This window comes from Nicotiana tabacum, chromosome 3 (assembly GCF_000715075.1).
Source record: "Nicotiana tabacum cultivar K326 chromosome 3, ASM71507v2, whole genome shotgun sequence".
In the NCBI taxonomy this organism is placed as follows: Eukaryota; Viridiplantae; Streptophyta; class Magnoliopsida; order Solanales; family Solanaceae; genus Nicotiana; species Nicotiana tabacum.
The window spans coordinates 53,804,033-53,826,613 of NC_134082.1; the positions used below are offsets into that span (position 1 = coordinate 53,804,033).

The following is a 22,581-nucleotide window of genomic DNA, read 5'->3' on the forward strand; positions in this document are numbered from 1 at the left end:
ACATCTTCAATATATCTTCAAGCAATGAGGCATTACATCTGTTCATAGATGCATGTTTTGACACCCAAATGGACTGAACACTCGATAGGCACTTCTTAATGGTAGGCTAGAAGCCCGTATTTTAGCCGTAGTATTGCACTATAATTACTATTTTTATGTGTGTTTGAGCTTAAATGATAGTGAATTACTCTTATTAAGTGTTTATGTATTGCAGGAAGTGATTTTGTGTTAAAAAGTTAATTTGGAGCTAAATCACCCCGCAACGCGGATGTATAATTTTTGGGGCCAAGAAATTAAAAAAAAACACAACACAAAATTTGATGAGCACAAAACAAAACACAAAGTTATTGGTCGCTAGTCAAAGATAATATAGTTTAATTATCGTATTCACAGGGATTAGATTTAAACAATATTCGAATAATCTTCAGTTGATTACTATCCACGAAAATAAATACTTGATTTGATGATTAGCAACTCTGACTAACTACTAAAAATTTAACAATTGATTATAAAAGATAGCAGATGAGCAACAAAGAGATATCAATGAGAGAAATAATGGTAATTGACTAGATAGGTATAAGATAATTGACTCGGGATCCAATTCTTGAGTTAGTTCGCTCTATAATACTGTTGATTCTCTTGAATTTAACAGATAATATATTACACTTGAAGTTAATGCTCCCCTTTTGATTAAATGTTAATTTCAGTAATTAATCTAATTGAATCACGATAAACAATTGTAACGAATAAAATGATGGTTATGGTCTAAAGGGTAACTTATCACGAATATTTCCTTATTTCTAGTTCGATTAACAATTCAAGGGGCTCTTTCGATTACCTAATCGAATCACAAATTTAAACTAGAGCATAAGATGTAAAGACATTCAATATCAAGCTCCTCTTTCGATTAAGCAAAATAAGAAATAAATTCATAATACAAATTAAAACTCCATCAATTAATTCCAACAATTATCAAGAATCGAATCCCTAATCAATTTATCAAAATACCGTATCTATCAAGACCCTAATGGAAATTACTCCATAGTAATAGAAAAAGTCATCTCAATAAGGTTTAAAAACAAAGAAAACATCAATGATAATGATTCGACACAAACTCCCGTATTGCACCGATCGTTGGTTGAAATCTTCATGAATTCTTGTGTCTTCTTGCCTTAGTTGCTTCTCAAATTTTCGTAGGTCAAAAGTCCCTTCAAAAATATATTTTTGTTATATTTGTACTCTGTAGGAACGGGCCCAAACGAAACTCCCTTTTCCTAGCCGAAATAGGAAATAACTCTGAGAAATTTATACAGGCGCACTGTGCCATGTGACGCGCTTATGAGGATGTTCAGAGAGCTGAATTCTGTCAGGCAACCATGTTTACATAGTCATGCCACGCTATTGTGGTGCCCCATGCAGCACAACAGTGTTGTTTTCTCAGAGTAAATCGTTTTATCCACTTTTTGACATTCGGACTTAATCCTCGACCCCCGAATGTGATTCCGTCTTAATTTCTTGGGCTTCTACTTATACTTCAAAGCTATAACTTGTTCTATTTAGATCCAAATTAACTTTTTTTACTCAAAATCACTTCCTGCAAGGCATAAAACACATAATAATTGTAGTTCACTATCATTTAAGCTCAAACACATATAAACTACAGTAATTAGAGTGCAATACTACGGCTAAAATATGGATTTTCAGCCTATCATCAATACCCCACACTTATACCATTGCTCTTCCTTGATCAATCACACTACACTTCACATAGGGATGACCTTTTCATCAAACAACTTCCCTGCCAGATCATGCTAAGAATTTTTAAAGAAGAATAAGCACCCTATCATAACATCCTAGTCTCAAAACTTGACTCAAAAGCACCACGTATTTTTTCACAACCTGCTTACCTACTTTAACGCAAAGGTCAATGTCATTACCTTTCCTTCGCAAGTCATGTGCCCTCGCACTAACAAAATATAGAGAGTAGTTCCACACAAAATAAAATTCACGAACAAATAGGAACTAAAGATAGAAAGAATTCACTCACTCTTAGAATCAAAATCCATGTGCCACAAAAAACGTACCATAGGCTTGCCCGCAGTATGATACTCTACTAATTGAGCTCATTCAGTCAAAGAACAAATAGGACTTAATTTTAGTTGCAATGTAGGCTGCGGGACGAGTAGGATACAATTTGGATAATAGTGGCTACACCTCCCTGAGAACTTTAATACATACAATTTCACAAATTCTACCTCCACACTTATGTTAAACCAATCCTCAACCTTCACATCATGTTAACACCAAGCTCCCAATTTCTTTAAGCATAGACAAAACAAGATTTACCACTATCAAGGAATAATTTTTTTTATAATATATACAAACACCATTTTTTTGTCTTTTTTCAATTCCCTACCAGTAGCTCTCCCAATTTTTTTCAAACACTGCACCTTTCTGCTTTTCTATAGTTCCACTTAAAAACCCCAACCATACCTCATTTAGCTTTTAACAAGCTTATAAATGTACCAAGTACTCAAGAGAGGTAAATGGTTCAAACAGATAGCCAATTCAAATAAAGGTGTCAGGCTTGCAGTATGGTTGCCAAAGAAAATAGGAAGACTATCACACCTCCTTTTTCCTGAGGGATAGGGAGTTTTTCAAATTTAAGTGACACTAATCGAAATAGAATTATTTTATTCAATTTTAGAGTCTCCACTTAGGATAATTTATGGTGTCCCAAGTCACCAGTTTATTTTAATTTCAAATCGAAGAAATTTGACTCTGTTTAAAGTCTGCGAAACTAGATGACTGGGTAAGGAATTGCGTTAACCCGGGAGAAGATGTTAGGCACTCTCGAGTTTCGTTATTTTAGCCCAGTCGCTTTAATCATACATGACTTGATTAAATTGTTTAATTACTCACTTTTAGAACCAATGTACATTTGACCTTCTTACTGCTTTTAATTGCTTGATTGTTCGTAATTATGAAATTATCTTGAAACAAGTCATATGTACGTGTACTCTTTTGTTTGGTGTGTCCAGAATCATGTCACGGGTACGTGTACACAGTTAATAACACTTTATAATTACTAGTAAGATTGTTTTTCCCAAAGTTGTGTGAATGCATACCCTAGATTTAATTTTGAAAATCGTTATTATGTCACGCGAATGTATACATAATCACAATAATCTGGTTAACTAAGAATGTTTCTGAAGCTACTAATATGTTTATGAATATTATAAAATTATTTATGGACTAATAAAAAAGGGCAGCTATATAATATCAACGGGCCTAGCATGCTCCTAGTGACCTGAGAAATTAAAAGAAAGATAAAAACGAGGGTGGCAATACCTTTTTTAAACTCAGATTCCTTCTCAATATTAATCAAACCCTAAATCTAATTTTGAACCCACAACCACAGGACCCTTCCGCCACAGAGAAACAGTGATGAATGCAACAAAAACAAACAAAACAGAAATAAACAATCGATTAAATATGCATTCAAACCATTCAATGAACTAAATGTTTAGGTAATTAGAAAGATCACAGAATACTAAACTAAATGAAGACAAGGAAAATAAATTCTTATCGCTTCAATCTTTTCTTAAACTCTCTTCCACTAGTACATGAAATTCATATTAGCCTCACAAGTTACTCCACTAACACTTAAATTTAACATAAATAGATTACATGTCTTATGAAGAGTTCAAAGCAGTAAACTCTTAAGGTTAATTAAAGAATTGCAACCAACGTATCTAAACGAAACAGATTCAAGATTATAACATTTAATCACATAACTAAAACAGGACATGTCGTGGAATAATATTCAAATTAAATAAACTTAAATAGACAAGAGAAAATCAAGAAACGAACCTGTTAACCAAGCTTTCATTAATATATGAAAAATAGAGCTTCTGAAACAACTTCACAAAAGGTGAAAATCTGAAAGAAGAAGACAGTAGTGAGGCGAATCGGGAAACCCCACGAACTTGGACCTCGAACGACGATCCAGCAGAAGAAACATGAAAGAATATTTTTTTTTTCGTTTTTGTATTTTTTTGAAATTCTGAAATTTTTAACCAAACTTAGAAAAGATAGAAACCTAAAGAACCTAAAGTTTCTATCCAAATTTCGTTCCCTCCATCTTTGTGTGTGCGCGTCTTTTTGGAATGAGGGGAGAGATGAGAGCTTGGTCTTGAGGAAAAAGGGAGGGGTGGTAGACCTAAGAATATGGGGTTAGAGTGAGCGGCCCTCTAGAGATGGGGTTTGGCTGAAGGAATTTTTGTAGGGGAAGGGGTGGGGGTCTTACTAGGTTAGAGATTAGGCTTTTTTTGTTTTTTATTATATTTTTATATTGTTGGTAGATAGGATATGGGTCTGAAAAATCCGAATTGGGCCAAATCCAACAATAAAGAAAACTTAATTCCTTTCCTTTAAATAATTTAAAAATATACTATTAGATGTAAAATTAATTAAAGTAAAACTGTATCATAATATAAAGCTTTTTTTTTGTATTTTCAAATATTATAATAAAGTAAAAAGTAGAAAAAATAGGCTAAAGTCATGGTAAAATTAAAATACTATAAATATAAATATACTAATTGACCTTAAACTAAAGATGAAAATATTTTTTTGTGTTTTTAAATTGTAATTTGAAGTAAAATTGACTAACATTCAATAAAAATTAAACTTAATTTAAATAAATATTTTTAAACACTAAAAATAGCTCAAAAATGTGACGAGTCAAAAATTACGTGCTTACAACTGTCCTTTTTTGCTTGGAAACACAAAGTATTTCACGACCCTAAAACCGACCTGGTCGTGAGGGAGCCTATTGTGAAACTAGGCTAGCCGACACAATTCCCGAATTAACCATTATTCAATAAAAGTCGTTTTTAAAGCTTTTAATTAATCAAAGATCTCATAATGTAAGTCTAAATATATAAATACACAAGCCCGACATCGGGGTGTCACAAGTCACGGGCATCTACTAAGGTCTGAATACAACCAAGAGTCTGAAATATACTAAAAACAATCTAAGGAAGACAAGAGGGAGAAGAGCAGGGCTACGAACGTCGGGCAGCTACCTTGCTAACTTTGATGACTCTGTCACTGAGCAACCAACACTCGCTATTGGGTTTAGATATACCTGAATCTACACACAAGGTGCAGGGAGTAATGTGAGTACACCAACTCAGTAAGTAATAAAAGTAAATGAAAGCCGAGCAGTAAGAAGACACGTAAACCACGTCACAACGCTACAGCAAATGCAGTACATTTCCAAAACAGTACAGAAATCCTTTACTTCGTAAATCAGCTCAGTTTCAGTAAAACCTTTTAAAACAACTTTCAATAGTTTGAAACAAGTGATAAAGCAGTGAGTAAAAATGATAGAAACGTAAACAGCCCCTCGAAGACAATCGCCCCTCGGGCATAATATCAACAGAACCAGCCCCTCGGGCTACCTCACAATCACTCAAAATCAGTCCCTCGTGCATAACATGAATCAAGAACCGCCCCTCGGGCAAAATACAGATCAAGAACAGCCCCTCGGGCATTAACATGAAACAACAACAGCCCCTCGGGCTATATCACATCACTCACACTGGGTACCTGCGCTCACTAGGGGTGTATAGACTCCAGAGGAGCTCCTACAGACCAAGCGTTAACAAGCCATCTCGTGGCATAATCAAACTAGCCCTCGGTCTCATAACAAGCCACCTCATGGCATAACAAATCAGGCCCTCGACCTCACAATCATGAATTAGTAAAACACTGTTGTGGCGCGTAGCTCGATGTCATAATATCCTCACAACACAGGCCCTAGGCCTCACTCAGTCTGAAATCTCTCTTAAGCCACTCGGGCAACAGTAAAACATGATGCTCAGCCCAAAATATCATTTAAAAGATAAGAAATAGAGTAAATATGGCTGAGTTATAAAAATAGTAGAATATCGTATGACTGTGTACAAACATGAAGTCAAAACAGTGAGGAATAGCAGTAAAATGCCCATAAGGGTCCAAAACAGTTGGCACGAGGCCCAAATATGGCATTCAGCCCAAAACATGGTAATAATTTCCAAAACACAATGATATCAAACAAGTTTTAATCAAATGCGCGACTTAACAGTCGTACGAGACGGACTAAGTCACAATCTTCAACGGTGCACGACCTCACGCTCGTTATCTAGCGTGTGCGTCACCTCAAAGTAGCACAACGATTCTGGGGTTTCATATCCTCAGAACAAAAGTTACAATTATTACTTACCTCAATCCAGTCCAAACTCTAGCCCGTGATGTCTTTGCCTCTCGACTCGGCTTCCGAATGCTCCAAATCTAACTAAAAACAGATTCATACTATCAAAATATGCTAAAGGAACAAAGCCCACTCGAAAATAACCAATTTACACCAAGAATCCCGAAATTGGCCAAACCCGACCCCCGAGCCCACATCTCAAAATCCAATAAAAATTACATCAATATAATCCTTATCCTCCCACAAGTTCATACATACCGAGAACATCAAAATCGGACCTCAAATGGCCCCTCAAATTCCCAATTCACACTCTCCAATTTCAAGCCCTAATTCCCCAATTTCAGGCTTTAAATCCCACTAATTTCATGTTTAATTGGGTAGAAATCATTATAGAATAGAGTATTGAGTTCAAAAACCTTACCTTCAAGTGTTTCCCTTTGATTCCCTTTTCAATCCATCTTTAAAAGCTCCATAATCGCTCAAAAATGGAGGAAATAGACCAAAAATCGCAAAAATAACTTTTAAACATTCTTCCAAGGTAAATTTTCCTTAATCGCAATCGCGAGAAGACCATTGCGATCGCGAAGAACAAATTCTTGCTGACTCAGAAATGACCCTACATGAACGCGTCACTCTCCACGCAAATGCGATACGCATCTCTCTCAAACCTACGATCGCGGACTAGGGACCTCGTTCGCGATGAGCAAATGCGTGGTCAAGCCTTGGTCCACTTATCCTTATGCGAACACGACCTTACCCATGCGTTCGCGATTCTTTACATGATAACCTCTCGCGATCGCAGTCCTTAATATGCGAACACGAAGAGCAAACATTGACTACCTTTACAAATTCTCTACGCGATCGCGAGCCTCCTCACGTGATCATGAAGAAGGAATCTCTGCAATAGAAGTGAAGTGAAAACCTGTAACTCTCAAAACTGCAAACTTGGTCTGATAACCACCCGGAACTCACCCGAGGCCCTCGAGACCTCAACCAAACATGCCAACACATCCCATGACATCATTCAAACTTGTTCCAACCTTAGGAATGCTCAAAACAACATCAAAACATCAAATCACACTCGGATTCAAGCCTAAGGATTCCAAAAACTTCTGAATTCTGATTTCGATCAAAAGGTCTATCAAACCTCGTCCGAATGACCTGAAATTTTGCACACATGTCACAAATGATACAACGGACCTACTCCAATTTCCAGAATTCCATTTCGACCCTGATTTCAAAATTTCCACTACCGACTGGAAAATGCCCAATTTTCAATTTCGCCAATTCAAGCCTAGATCTACCACGAACCTCCAAAATACATTCCGGACGTGCTCCAGAGTCCAAAATCACCTAACGGAGCTAACCAAATCATAAAAATCAAAATCTGAGATCGAATACTAAAAAGTCAAAACTTGGTCAAACCTTTCAAATTTAAATATTCAAACGGAGAACTGTTCTTTCAAATCCATTCCAATTATCCTAAAAACCAAAACCGACAATTTACATCAATTGTAATACATCATACGAGGCTAGTCATGCCCAATAACTAGCGAGCGAAATGCAAAAGCTCAAAATGACTGGTCGGGTCGTTACATCCTCCCTGACTTAAACATATGTTTGTCCTCAAACGTGCCCAAAGTTGTTCCGAAAACCATCAAATCACTGTGTAGCCTTACCATGAACATACCCAGGGGTGATCCCACGTCACCTATCTCATATAGGTCCGATAACACAGTGTAACTGAAATTTCATAATCCAACCTAGCCCATAAACCTTAGAACCATATTTCCACTTCTAAAATTATCTACAAGATCAGAATCTCACATATATACTTTGAATAAGCTAGAACAAGTTGTAACAAACCATACCTGTAGCCTCAGATGCAATTACATGATATACCACATAGCTCAAACTCTCGTAGCGATAACTTCTGATCATAGTAGTTGCTTAGAAAAACCAAATATCGATAATAAACCTCTTATCAAATAAAGCCTCATTCCAATATTTCTGTATACTGCCAATGATAAATGAAACACGTAGAAAGTCATAACCATTCCTCAAATCAACCATTCGTGAGCCGAACATCGATATTATACTTCCAACACGGTGAAACTGAATCCGTTTGTATTCATTCTAGATCCCAACGGTCTCATCTAATTCAACACAACTGCTCTGGTGACATGACACATCAATACAATCTAAAGCCACAACTCGTGCAATCCGCGCACAATTAAGCAACAATCTGAACGTATTGACTCAAATGAGAGAGCGGTACTGCAAGCTCACAAGTACCACCACACAGAATGCTGAGAACCTGTCACCCATCATAGAAACAGAACACACGAATCTAACCTAAAGGATCATACCTCCACATAACTTTGATGCAATGCACGACCCTATCCAAACACTGGTCCACATGAAACACCTCAAGTCACTATGCTCAAAATCGACAACCATGCACAAATTGATGTCTAGAACCAAAGCAAATCATCATGACCACTACGAATCAATTGACATAACATTACACAAACCCGAAAGGACACAACCAATATGCCATCCGCCGATTAATAGCCAATACTCTTCCCGCTCGAATTCCACTGAGAGACCCCAATAAAACCGCACCACATGTTCCTATAACCAACAAATCCTAACGCCTCGCAACACGGAAAGGTAACTTATAGATCTCCCCATATCACTAATAAGCTCAATAACAATCGAATCAACACATCCCTCAACAATACAACTCGGAGTCAACCAAGCCGACTCGATGTAGAACACACATCCATATTGGCCTACCAATGAACCCCTTATCAAGGATTTCCTGAAGCTACTCCTTTAACTCTGTCGGTGCCATACGATACGGTGCTCGGCACCAGATCAATGCCGAAATCAACAATCCTATTCGGCGACATGCCCAACAGCAGGAAACACTTTCGGAAATCCCTCACCACCGGAATTGAATCAATGGTAGGAGTCTTTACGCTAACATCCATCGCGAAGGCCAAATAAGAAAGACAACCCTTCCCAGCCATCCGTTGGGTCTTCAAAAATGAAACCACCCTACTGGGAACATAATCCGTTGAACCTCACCACTAAATCTGCGACATTCCTAGCATAGTTAATGTCGTCGTCCTAGCGCAACAGCCCAGAATAATATGACATGGAGACAACCAGTCCATATACAACATCACACCAAAATCTAGCATACTAAGCAACAAGGATCCACTCGGGTCTCCAAACCTCCAACAGCTACCATACAAGACTTATATACGCGGTCCACAACCACGATCTAACCAATTTATGAGAACTCCCAGTCTCCAAATCCATACAGCACGTGACTCACCATATCTGATCCCAACTCTACCGTCTGAATATACAACACACCTATCATCCCACGGGAGGTAATCCTATAATTCTTCTGTTCCACCAAGCAAACTCGAATATCAGCAGTCGATCCAATAAGAGAGTGTAACAATACTAATGAAGTATCCTCATCTCAAACACTTGCCCTTTCTGAAAATACATACTCTCATCAAGACATACCAATCAGTGTTCTCATTTATCTAGTCATCTAAAACTGTCCATGCTACCTAAGAATTTGTGACCTTCCTTTCAATACTGAATCGTGACCTTACACATGCAAATCTTAATCCTACACAACATACCGCATATACCATACCATCCTAGGATAAACATGAGAACTTCATATCCATTCCGATACACAAGAAACTATGTACTAAACTAGCCAAGAACTTTCTATTGAGCCCATCTAGAAGAAAATCACTATACTTCCCATGCTCCTCACGCTCGTAGAAAATATACATCTCTAACCGTGGTAGAAACCATCAAGAACTCTCCGAATTCCTTTGGCACAAAACTAAACCGTCAGGAATGAATCCTTCTAACCCAGCCAAGCTATGCAGGCCACTAAAAGCCAAGAGCATTGCCGCGAAACATCTGTAGAAATGCATTGCCTCGTAAGCACCCAAAGAACTAATCATATGCTTACCATGCCGATATGGCCTACTTCCAAGCTATCCCATCTATCCATGTTCCTTTCGATTTACCTTCAACTTGATACTTCTTCTCGCTATAACACCACAATCCTCGACCTAGACTCGCACACGAGACCCAAGCATAAAGCCATATCGTCCTACGGTTCATAAGCCACTGACTACTCTCTCAAATATCCCCAAAGCACCACATTCGAAATACTTTCCCTGAAGAGACTTCCTACGAATATAAAGCCATTACATTCACCTTTGTGATACTGATGTGTAGAATCCATAATGATATAGAAATATCGCGAGTCTTGACACCCTCCAACGCAAACCTCAGTTTCTAGCCAAATATACAACATAAAAATCTCCAATTATTACATGTAAAATCGTGAACCCATTAGAACCATTCTCGAGAGTCATCCACTCTACTCAAACCGCAATTAGACCGATCAAACAGACTGGACGACCTGTGCTCCATTAGCACTCCGACACCGCAGAATGTAAGCTCACCTTAATGCAACCAAGCAACTTCCTATTCTATGCACCATACATCCTTTACCAATAACAACTCAAGTCATTCCGTGATTCTCATATACCCATAAAGCATAACATAACCTTTATTGAAATTTCTTTTACTCGAGCCATCCTCGGTCTTAACCTCCATAAGCCATAACTAATTTGCCAGTATGCCCCAAATTGGAACCAACATAGCACATAACCGTGCAACCAACTAATTAATAGCAGACTCCCCCACTTGGCTTAAAGCCATAGATAAAAACACATAGAACTCACAATGCACATACTCTACTACTGCCATAATACCATGGTAAGATCAAACTAAATCCTTCATAAGCTTGCACAACACAAACCATCTAGGCCTCAACTCATCTGCAAATCTCGTATTCATCCTCTTAACAGACAAGCCCACTCTCAAGTGATCCAAATTCAAATTGCAACACATATATTTCACTGGTAGTAGAGATCTTCCGACAAACGACATAAGGATCAAACAAACTTCAGAACACTTCGCAGGAGATAACCCACCTGCTTCACCTCAAACTAATATCTCTTTATACCCTTCCACTGTTGTAAACATTATGCAGTCACTTAATCTTCCTGAGTTTGAACTCATATCACAACGGGAAATCCACTTTACTTCCCAACTAGGCAACATGAAAAGATCCTTCAACACACCCACAACTCGGGGCTATATATCAAATCACGATGGAAATCAATCACCAAATAGTTTTTGCTATCCCCAAGCAGACCCTTCTCATCTCATTAAATTCATATGAACACATCTTAGAGTCACATCACACTCAGCACGTGACTATACAGTCATCACTTCCCTTAATAGGGACACTTCATATATAAATCCCGAAACATGTGCTCACGCAATCAACAACTCAAGGATCAAGCTACAGGCAAGGCTCGGCCTCAAGTCCTCAAAACTGGCCCAATATCAATACACAGAGATCATATCTCGCCCCTCGATCAGGGAATCACAAGTTGTCAACGCACAGCCGAAACCAAGCGCTCATGTGCACATACGAACGCGTGGAAAGAATCCAAATAGTTATATTTCAAGCTGAATCAAGGACACACGATAAGAATTCAAGAATGTGAAGTTTTTCCTAAAGGTTCTGCTACCTCCCGAGGATAAGTACAGACGTCTCCATACTGATCTGCCAGACTCTACTAAACCTGCTCATGACTCGTGAGACATATATAACCCAGGCTCTAATACCAACTTGTCACTACCCTAAAATTGACCCGGTCGTGATGGCACCTGTCATGAAACTAGGTCAGTCGACACAATTCCCTAATTAACCATTATTCAATAAAAGTAATTTTTTATGCTTTTAATTAATCAAATATCTCAAAATGTAAGTCTAAATGAACACTGCGGAATAAATACATAAGCCCGACATTGGGGTGTCACGAGTCACGAGCATCTACTAAGGTCTGAATACAACGAAGAGTCTGAAATATACTAAAAACAATATAAGAAGACAAAAGGGAGAAGAGCAGGGCTTCAAACGTCGGGCAACTACCTTGCTAACTCCGATGACTCTGCCACTGAGCAACCAACACCCGCTACCGAGTTTAGAAATATCTAAATCTGCATTAAAGGTGCAGGGAGTAATGTGAGTACACCAACTCAGTAAGTAATAAAAGTAAATGAATGCCGAGCAGTAAGAAAACATGTAAACTACCTCATAACGCTACAGCAAATGCAGTACATTTCCAAAATAGTACAGAAATCCTTTACTTCGTAAATGAAGCTCAGTTTCAGTAAAACCTTTTAAAACAACTTTCACTAGTTTCAAATGAATGATAAAATAGTGAGTAAAAATGATAGAAACATAAACAGCCCCTCGACAAAACATTTAGCACAATCGCCCCTCGGGCATAATATCAATAGAACCAGCCCCTCGGGCTACCTCACAATCACTCAAAATCAGCCCCTCGGGCATAACATGAATCAAGAACCGCCCTTAAAAAACGCATAACAAGAATGACTCAAACTAGGAAGTGCATCTCCTTGATGAACTTAAACGACCAAAAACTAGGAAGTGCTTCTCCTAGGGGTGGAATCTCAATTTAGGAAGTGCGTCTCCTAAAAGTATATCATGAAAGACTAGACAAGGAAGTGTGTCTCCTAGGGGTTAAACTTCAACGACTCAAACTAGGAAATAAGTCTCCTAGGGATAAACTGAAATGACTCAAACTAGAAATTGACCCTATTTTCCAAGAGGGATTCTGAAATTAAAGAAAGGTAAAGACTCTTCCGACTAGGGAGACTACCTAGGAGGTACGGTTCTTCTCAACTAGGGAAAGTGGCTAGGAGGTACGGTTCTTCTCAACTAGGAAAAATGCCTAGGAGGGAATGGTCTTCTCAACTAGAGGAATGTCTAAGAGGTAAAAACCTTCTCAAGCACCCTTTGTGGTGACAAAATCTGGGCACAACACCTGAAATGTTAAAGCTCCCAAGCTTCGATTTGGACATAGTCTTCGTCCTTGTTTCAAACTAAGAAAACTTGTGAGTTTAAAACATAGTTGTTGGTTTGTGGCCTTGATATTGAGGGCGATTGTTCCTACACTTGCCTTGATAACTTTGATTTCAACCTACAAGATCTTGCTTGTTATTGGCTAACCATTTTTCTGTCAACTCTTATCACGAAGAACACCTCTGAATGTGTCAGGCCCAAATCGCTCCATCTGTTGCATTGTGTTCATGAATTGACCTTTACCGAACCTTTGCATTTCATAATAATCCCAAAGTACGTCAATTGTCTCCAACTCAGTGCACATACTGCTCTTTCCTAACTTACGCCACTTTGATGTGCTAGCCAGACTTTGCTTTGTGCAATTTGAAAGCTGGGAGCAGGTTTTGAAATCATTTCTTACTTGTTCTGACAAAACAGACTCAAAAACAAAGCAAGAAGAACATAGTAAGGGGATAACGGAAAAAGATGACATATAACAAGAAAGTCTAATGACCATGACATACATTTTTGGATTAAGTGGCCTAATCTGTCAAGCAAGTCTAATGTTCAACTCTTGTTATACCTCTAATCCGTGAAACCGGGCTTCAATGCTCGAATTATCCTATCTGATTCACGATCCTTATTCGACTTGTAGTGCCCAAAGGATTTTCACCATCAAACCTCTCTCATTTTGCTCTTTCTTTTAACTCATTGTCGTCTTATGGTGCCCGTGAGGGTTTTCACCAATAAGACTCTCTCATCTTGTTCTTTTCTTTTTATTTCCTCTGATTCTGCAGATGGAAAGGCATTGGACATAATACAAGCATCATATGCTCCTGGCATGGCTAACTCGACACTCTCAAAGATTATCTGAAAGGTCTTTTTTGGACTGTAATGTGGCTTTTGGACAGGGTTAGAAAGAAAGAATAATATAATGGCTCAAAATAACTAAGACAACAGGGTTAATTTATTTAAAACTTTTGGAATCCATTTTGAAAACTTTGCCCTAGTTTCTAAAAAAAGAGAATTTGATTTTTTTTCTGAGATGAAATTTCTAAGAAAACTGCCCCACCTTGACATCGTAGGATTATTGTTGATACCCAATTTTTTCCTCGTATTTTAAATATACATACATACATATATATATACATACATATATATATATATATATACATACATATATATACATATATATATATATACACCTCCAAAATAGTAAAAAAGTCTAATATATTTATAACAACAACAACAACAACCCAGTATAATCCCACTAGTGTGGTCTGGGGAGGGTAGTGTGTACGCAGACTTTACCCCTACCATGGGTAGAGAGGCTGTTTCCAAATAGACCCTCGGAATCCTTCCCACCAAGAACTCCCCACCTTGCTCTTGGGGTGATTCGAACTCACAACCTCTTGAATGGAAGTGGGGGTTTCTTACCATCATTTAATTTATAAGGATACACAAATATTTTTCATAATTTTTAAATACTTTAAACCAATTTATTCCTGCATTATATTATATATAAATATCCAAAAATTATCCTCCAAATTATTTTATGATAATTTACTTATCTTAATTTATCATTTATACCAACTTCAGGCTTTAAATATTTTCATTGCATTTTTTATAATTACATTTTGCATTTTAAGGCTAATTGCATATTTTTGCAATAATGGCCCATATGCATGTATAATTATATTATTTATGCAACTTTCTATATTTTTATAATTTTAGGTAATTATTATAAATCTTTTTAGTGCAAAAATGATATTTTTATTATTTATTAATCAATTTTATAAATTATTTGTTTAAAAACCCAGCCCGATTACCCCATACACTAACCCAATTACCCGGGCCCAAAACAAAATCCCTTTATTTTCAACCCAACCGGTAACCCATTTACACGACCCGCCCCAGTCTCGTTTTAAAATCCTGGCAGTTGATCTCTAAGATCAACGACCTACAATTAACCTACCCCTTTTAATTACCCCTCCTTCACCCAAAACCCTAACAAATTTGCCCCTTTACCCACCGCCCTCATATGCCCTCTACTCTTTCGTCACGACCCGGATTTTCCACCGTCGGGATCGTGATAGCGCCTAACTTTAAAATTGCTAGGCAAGACAACATATAGAAATTTAATACACTCACCCTTTAAACAATTTGCTAAAAGACAATAATTTAAAACATAATAATTAATGAAATGAGGAAGTTTATAATTAATCAAATATCTCAACACAGCTACCCAAACCCTGGCGTCACAATCCACAAACTTCTAAGAGTCACTACAAACACTGACTAAAAGAAAATACATCTGTCTTTGATTTAAGCTAAAAACAGTGAACAAGAGTAACTAGAAGGCGACTCCAGGGTTTGCGAACGCCGGCAGATCTACCTTGGGTCTCCTGAAGGACTAAAGGAAGCACTTCAACTCGTACTAGTACCAAAATCTGCACAGAAAATGTAGAGTGCAGTGTCAGTACAACCGACCCCGTTTACTGGTAAGTGTCGAGTCTAACCTCAGCGAAGTAGTAACGAGGCTAGGACACGACAATAATATGAACCTGTGCAGTTAAATCATATACGAGAAAATAACAACAAGTGAAAATTAAGTAGTTAATAACAAAAAAATGGGGGAAACATGCTGAGGGTAAATATCAAAGCCCGAAAATAATACAGTAAAGAAACACAGTAAATAACAGGGTTTGCACCAACAAAAGTAGTAAAGATAGCAAACCAGTGCACGGCATCACCCTTCGTCCTTTTACTCTCATCCTCACCATAAGAAATGGTAGAAACGAAACGGCATCACCCTTCGTGCATTAACTCTCTCATAACATGGCACGGCATCACCCTTCCTGCATTATCACTCATAGAAATATGGCAGGGCATCACCTTTCGTGCATTATCACTCACTCACAAAACATTGCACGACAACACCCTTCGTGCTTTAACACTCTCCCTTACCAAAGCAATAATCAATAACAATAGGGAGATAGAGATATCATAACAACATGGAGATATAAATATCATAAACCAGTCTGACTTCAACGTTTAATTCCACAATATCAGCCTCAACTCTGAGTCAATACTCAATCAATACCAAATTTCATAAAACATGATAAGAATTTCTCAACACAGGGAATATCAAGTCTAAACATGGAAAATATGAGCAAAGAGTACCACAGTTACAAGAATAAGACTAACTCGCATGATATGACCTGACAACAACACATAGGTACTCGTCATCTTACCTATACATTGTACATAACATCAAAACACATAGCAAATAGGTAGATAATACCTAATCCCTCAAGCCAGGGTTAGACCCAACACTTACCTCGCTCCAACGGCCAAACTCAAATAATAATCGCAGTTTTTCCCTTAACACAAGCCTCCGGGCCAATAGAATCTAGTCATAATTAACTTAATAATATCAATTATCGCTAATAAAATCAGTTCCAAAGCATAATTATAAGTTTCGCAACATTTCTGTCAAAAAAAAAACGAAAATCGACCCCTGGCCCGCTTGGTCAAAACTCGATGTTCGGACCAAAACTCATTCATCCATTTACCCCCGAGCCCAAATATGTAAATAGTTCCAGAATTCGACCCCAAATTGAGGTCTAAATCCACGAATTACAAAAAACCTTAATTCTACCAAAATCCCTAATTTCTATCATGTAAGAACAAGATTTTGGGCTAGAAATTTAATAGGTGTCGATGAAAATTGAAAGAAATGAGCTTAAGAACAAGAACCTATGATTGGGTGTTGAAATCCCTCTTTAGGAATCACCCTAGGTGGAGTTTTAATGGAAGAGATATGAAATTTTGAACAAATCCCATCTTTGGTTCTATTTTAATATCACTGGACAGGTCTTCATTGCGTTCTTGATGAACCTGTCGCGTTCGCGAAGCATTGGCCAGAAGGGCCTTCGCATTCGCGAGGAGCTGTTCGTGTTCACTATGGTTTGTCCCCCCTGACCATCGTGTTCGCGGGCCTAGAACCGCATTCGTGAAGAACAACTCAAGGATCTTCCAGCCCACCTCCATTTTACTCTACGCATTCGCATGATACCGATCGCGTTCGCAAAGAGCAGCCCCCAGTGCTCCGCATTAGCGACCATAGATTTGCATTCGTGAAGAACAAACATTCCCCTTGCCGAGATTACCCTCCACATTCACGAGATAGGCTTCGTGAACGCGAAGAAGGAAACCAACAAGTGTTGGTGTTGCAGCATGCATTAGATTTCTAAGAGTAAAAACATCCCGTAGCCTTTGCGAAACTCACCCGAGCTCTCGGGGCTCCAAACGAAGCACACACACATGTCTTAAAACATCATATGAACTTGCTAGCGGAACAAATTGCCAAAATAATACCTAGAACTATGAATTTAGCACCAAATTGCATGAAAATTTAAAGAAAGTTTTAAAACATCTAACTTTTCAACCAAAGGTCCGAATCACATTAGATAAGTTTCATTTCTCACCAAATTTCACAAATAAGGTTTAAATATCAAAACGGACTTGTACCAGGTCCCGGAACCAAAATACGGACCCGATACCAATAAGATCAAATTCTTTAAATCATTAAATTTTCAGTCTTTTTCAATTTTCTTCAAAAATTTATTTCTCGTGCTAGGGACTTCAGAATTCGATTCCGGGCATACGTCCAGGTCTCATATTTTACTACGGACCCACCGGGATTGTCAAAACATGTGTCCGAATCCGTTTTCCTAAAACTTTGACCAAAGCCAACAAAAACCAACTTTTTTGCCCAAAAAATATTATTTCATCAGTTTTTCACATAAAGGCTTTCCGGAAGCACGCCCGGACTGCACAAGCAAATTGAATAGGTATAAAAATGAGGTTTTTAGGTCTCGGAATGTAGAATTACATTTTAAATCATAAGATGACCTTTTGGGTCATCACATTTTCCACCTCTAAAATAACCATTCATCCTCGAATAGACATAGAAAAATACCTAAGCTTTGAAAAAGGTGGGGATATCTACTCCGCATATCAGAGTCGGAATCCCAGGTAGCTACCTCAACCGGCTGACCTCTCTACTACACACGAACTGAAGGATAACTCTTTGATCTCAACTGATGAACCTGTTGGTTTAGAATAGCCACCAGCTATTCCTCATAACTCAAATCTTTGTCCAACTGGACATAACTGAAATCTAACACGTGGGATGGATCACAGTGATACTTCTGGAGCATGGACACATGGAATACCGGATGAACTACTAATAAACTAGGTGGCAATGTGAGCTCATAAGCCACCTCACCCACTCTCCGAAGAATCTCAAAAGGCCCAATGTATCTAGGGATCAATTTTCCCTTCTTTCCAAATCTCATAATAACCTTCATGGGTGACACACGAAGCAACACTCTCTCTCCTACCATGAATGCAACATCGCGGACCTTACGGTCAGCATAAATCTTCTGCCTAGACTGAGCTGCACGAAGTCTATCCTGAATGATCTAGACCCTATCCAAGGCATCTTGTACTAAATTTGTACCCACTAACCGAACCTCTCCCGTCTTAAACCATCCAATCGGTGATCGGCACCGTCTACCATATATTGCCTCATAGGGAGCCATCTGGATGCTCAACTGATAACTATTGTTGTAGGAAAAATCCGTTAATGGCAAGAACTGATCCCAAGAGACTCCAAAGTAAATAACACAAGCATGGAGCATATCCTCTAAGATTTGAATAGTATACTCGGACCCACCGTCCGTCGGAGGGTGAAATGATGTGCTCAGCTCGACCTGTGTACCCAACTCACGCTGTAGTGCCCTCCAAAAATGCAAGGTAAATTATGTACCTCAATCAGAAATGATAGACATGGGATCACCGTGAAGACAAACGATCTCACAAATATAAATTTCTACCAGCCGCCCTGAGGAATAGAAAACTGCCACATGAATGAAATGTGCTGACTTGGTTAGCCTGTCCACAATGACCCAAAATGTATAAAACTTCCTCTGTATCTGTGGGAGTCCAACAACAAAATCCATAGTGATATGTTCCAACTTCCACTCTGGAATCTCAATCCTCTGAAACAAACCACAAGGCATCTGATGCCCGTACTTTACTTGATGACAATTCAAACACCGAGCTACATATGCAACTATATCCTTCTTAATCCTCCTTCACCAATAATGCTGCAAGTCTTGATACATCCTAGCGCTACCCGGATGAATAGAATACCGGGAAATGTGGGCCTCCTCTAGAATCAACTCGCAAAACCCATCCACATTAGGCACGCAAACACGACCCTACATCCTTAGAACTCCATTATCTCCCACTATAACCTACTTTGCATCCCCGTACTGCATTGTGTCCTTAAGGACAAGCAAATGAGGATCATCATATTGTCGCTCCCTAATACGCTCAAACAAAGAAGACCGAGCGATTGTGCAAGCCAAAACATGACTAGGCTCATAAATATCCAACCTCAAGAACTGATTGGCCAAAGCCTGAACATCTAATGCAAGAAGTCTCTCACCGATTGGAATATACGCAAGGCCGCCCATACTGGCTGACTTCCTACTTAAAGCACCGACCACCACATTGGCCTTCCCGGGATGATACAAGATGGTGATATCATAGTCTTTTAACAGCTCTAACCACCTCCTCTATCTCAAATTGAGCTCTTTTTGCTTGAACAAATATTGCAAACTCTTGTGATCCATGAAGACCTAACATGACATGCCATATAGATAGTGCCTCCAAATCATCAGCGCATGAACAATGGCTGTAAACTCTAAGTCATGAATTGGATAATTCTTCTCGTGAATCTTCAGCCGTCGCAAAGCATATGCAACAACCTTGTCATTCTGCATCAATACCGCACCAAGTCCAATATGAGATGCATCACAATATACGGTATAAGATCCTGAACTCATGCGTAACACTAACACTAGTGCCGTAGTCAAAGTAGTCTTGAGCTTCTGAAAGCTCGCCTCACACTCGTCTGACCATCTCAACGGGGCACCCTTCTGAGTCAACCTAGTCATGGGGGCTGCTATAAATGAAAACCCCTCCACAAACTGGCAGTAATAGCCTACCAATCCCAAAAAACTACGAATCTATGTAGCTGATGTGGGTTTGGGCTAGTTCTTGACTGTCGCAATCTTCTTTGGATCCACTTGAATACCCTGTGACGATACCACATGACACAAGAAAGCAACTGAACTCAACCAAACTCACATTTCGAAAACTTAGCATATAACTGGCTACCTCTCAAAGTCTAAAGAACTGTCCGAAGATGCTGCTCATGCTCCTCCCGGCTACGGGAGTATATCAAGATATCATCAATGAAGACAATCACAAAGGAATCCAAATAGGCCATGAACACTTGGTTCATCAAATCCATGAACACTGTCGGGGCATTTGTCAGCCCAAATGACATCACTAAGAACTCATAATGCCCATACCGAGTCCGAAAAGCTGTCTTAGGGACATCGGATGCCCTAATCCTCAACTAATTATAGCCAAATCTCAAGTCAATCTTCGAAAACACTGGCACCCTGAAGCTGGTCAAATGAATCATCAATCGTTGGCAACGGATACTTGTTCTTGATGGTGACTTTGTTCAACTACCGATAATCTATACACATCCTCATCGATCCATCCTTCTTCATCACAAACATCATCGGTGCACCCCAGGGCAAGACGCTAGGTCTAATAAAGTCCTTATCAAGCAAATATTGCAACTAATCCTTCAATTCCTTCAACTCTAGCGGGGCCATATGGTATGGTAGAATAAAAATGGACTAAGTGCCCGGAGCCAAATCAATGCAAAAGTCAATATCCTTGTCGGGTGGCATCCTCGGCAGGTCTATAGGAAATACCTCTAGAAACTCATGAAGAACTGGTAAAGAATCCATGGAAGGAACCTTTGCACTAGAATCACAAACATAAGCCAAATAAGCTAAACACGCCTTCTCGACCATACGGCGAGGCTTAATATAAGAGATAACCCTACTGGAGGAATGGCCAAGAGTTCCTCTCCACTCTAATCGAGGCAACCCCGGCAAGGCTAAGGTCATTGTCTTGGCGTGATAGTCCAATATAGCATGGTAAGGTAATAGCCAATCCACCCCCAAAATGACATCAAGATCAATCATATCAAGAAGCAAAAGGTCTACGCTGGTCTCAAGACCTCTAATGACAACCATACACAAATGATAGACACAATCTATAACGATAAAATCTCTCATAGGTGTGGACACATACACCAGAGAACTCAAAAAATCACGAGGCATAACCAAATAGGGAGCAAAATAGGAAGACACGTATGAACAAGTAGAACCCGGATCAAATAGAACTGAGGCATCCTTACTACAAATTGAAATCATTGTTTACCATGAAAATGGTAACAACAATTAAATTTGTAGGTGGGATACTAAAAATACGTGATCTATTCCTGAGCTAGTTGTTAGAGCAGTTGGTGCTAATGATATGGAATTTAACGATGAAAAGCAAGCTAAAGCGAGATAGTAATAGAACTATAGGGCCTGCTGCCCGGGTATAGGTCTGATCGATGAAGGACCTCGGGGTCGACGTCGGGGTCGAGCTCGAGCTATCGAGGACAATCGGGGATAGGATAATAGTTAAAGATATAATTCAAAAATGCTCTTTGTGGCCAATACTAAGTCATATGATGAAGAACGATTAAGAACGCGATGAATATCGAGGTGGCCTCAAGCTAGTGAGAGAGAGAGAGATATTATTACACTTGTGGATAAATGGAGCAACGTCCGTCCCTTACAAGGTAGGGTGAGTCCCCTTTATATAGAAGGGGGGACTTGGTTACAAGTATGTGGAGATCAATTGCAAAGTATGGAGATGGGATGGATTGACGTGATGCCTCAACATAGGCTCTGGATAGGCCGGCCCTATCAGACATAGCCGTGTGCCTTGGGAGCTTCCCCCTCTATCCTGGCTTCGCTCTCTGTTTCCTCTGAGTCAGGCCTCGTCAAGCCCTGAGGTCGGGAACTCGTTCATGGCCTCCCGTACTCGAGGTCCTGAGGCATGCTTCCGGAATGACTCGACAGCGAGAAATCAAGTCTTTTGATTTTGCCACGTATAGATAGTCTCCGCGTTTCCCATAATGAAGTGATGGGAAATGATTCTGACACTCGACTCCTCGAGCTTCTTCGGTGATACCATATCGATGATGCGACTCCTAGCATGAGCTTTGTGGCAACCGGACATCCACGAGCTCGTGTTTTTCGACTTCATTCATTATACTCCTGTAGGCTTTTGTAATTGTATGTAATGACCCCTCGAGGGCTACTTGTACACAAATTTT

General features: G+C 39.1%; 1 long non-coding RNA gene across 1 annotated transcript; it reads right to left on the reverse strand.

The window, feature by feature from the left end:
• Positions 1-928: 928 nt before the first annotated feature.
• Positions 929-4,301, reverse strand: LOC107796638 (uncharacterized). The gene is made up of 2 exons (XR_001650447.2): positions 3,874-4,301; positions 929-1,594 (listed from the first exon to the last, which is right to left on the reverse strand). It is a non-coding gene; the product is annotated as an uncharacterized LOC107796638 (long non-coding RNA).
• Between the last annotated feature and the right edge of the window lie 18,280 nt (positions 4,302-22,581).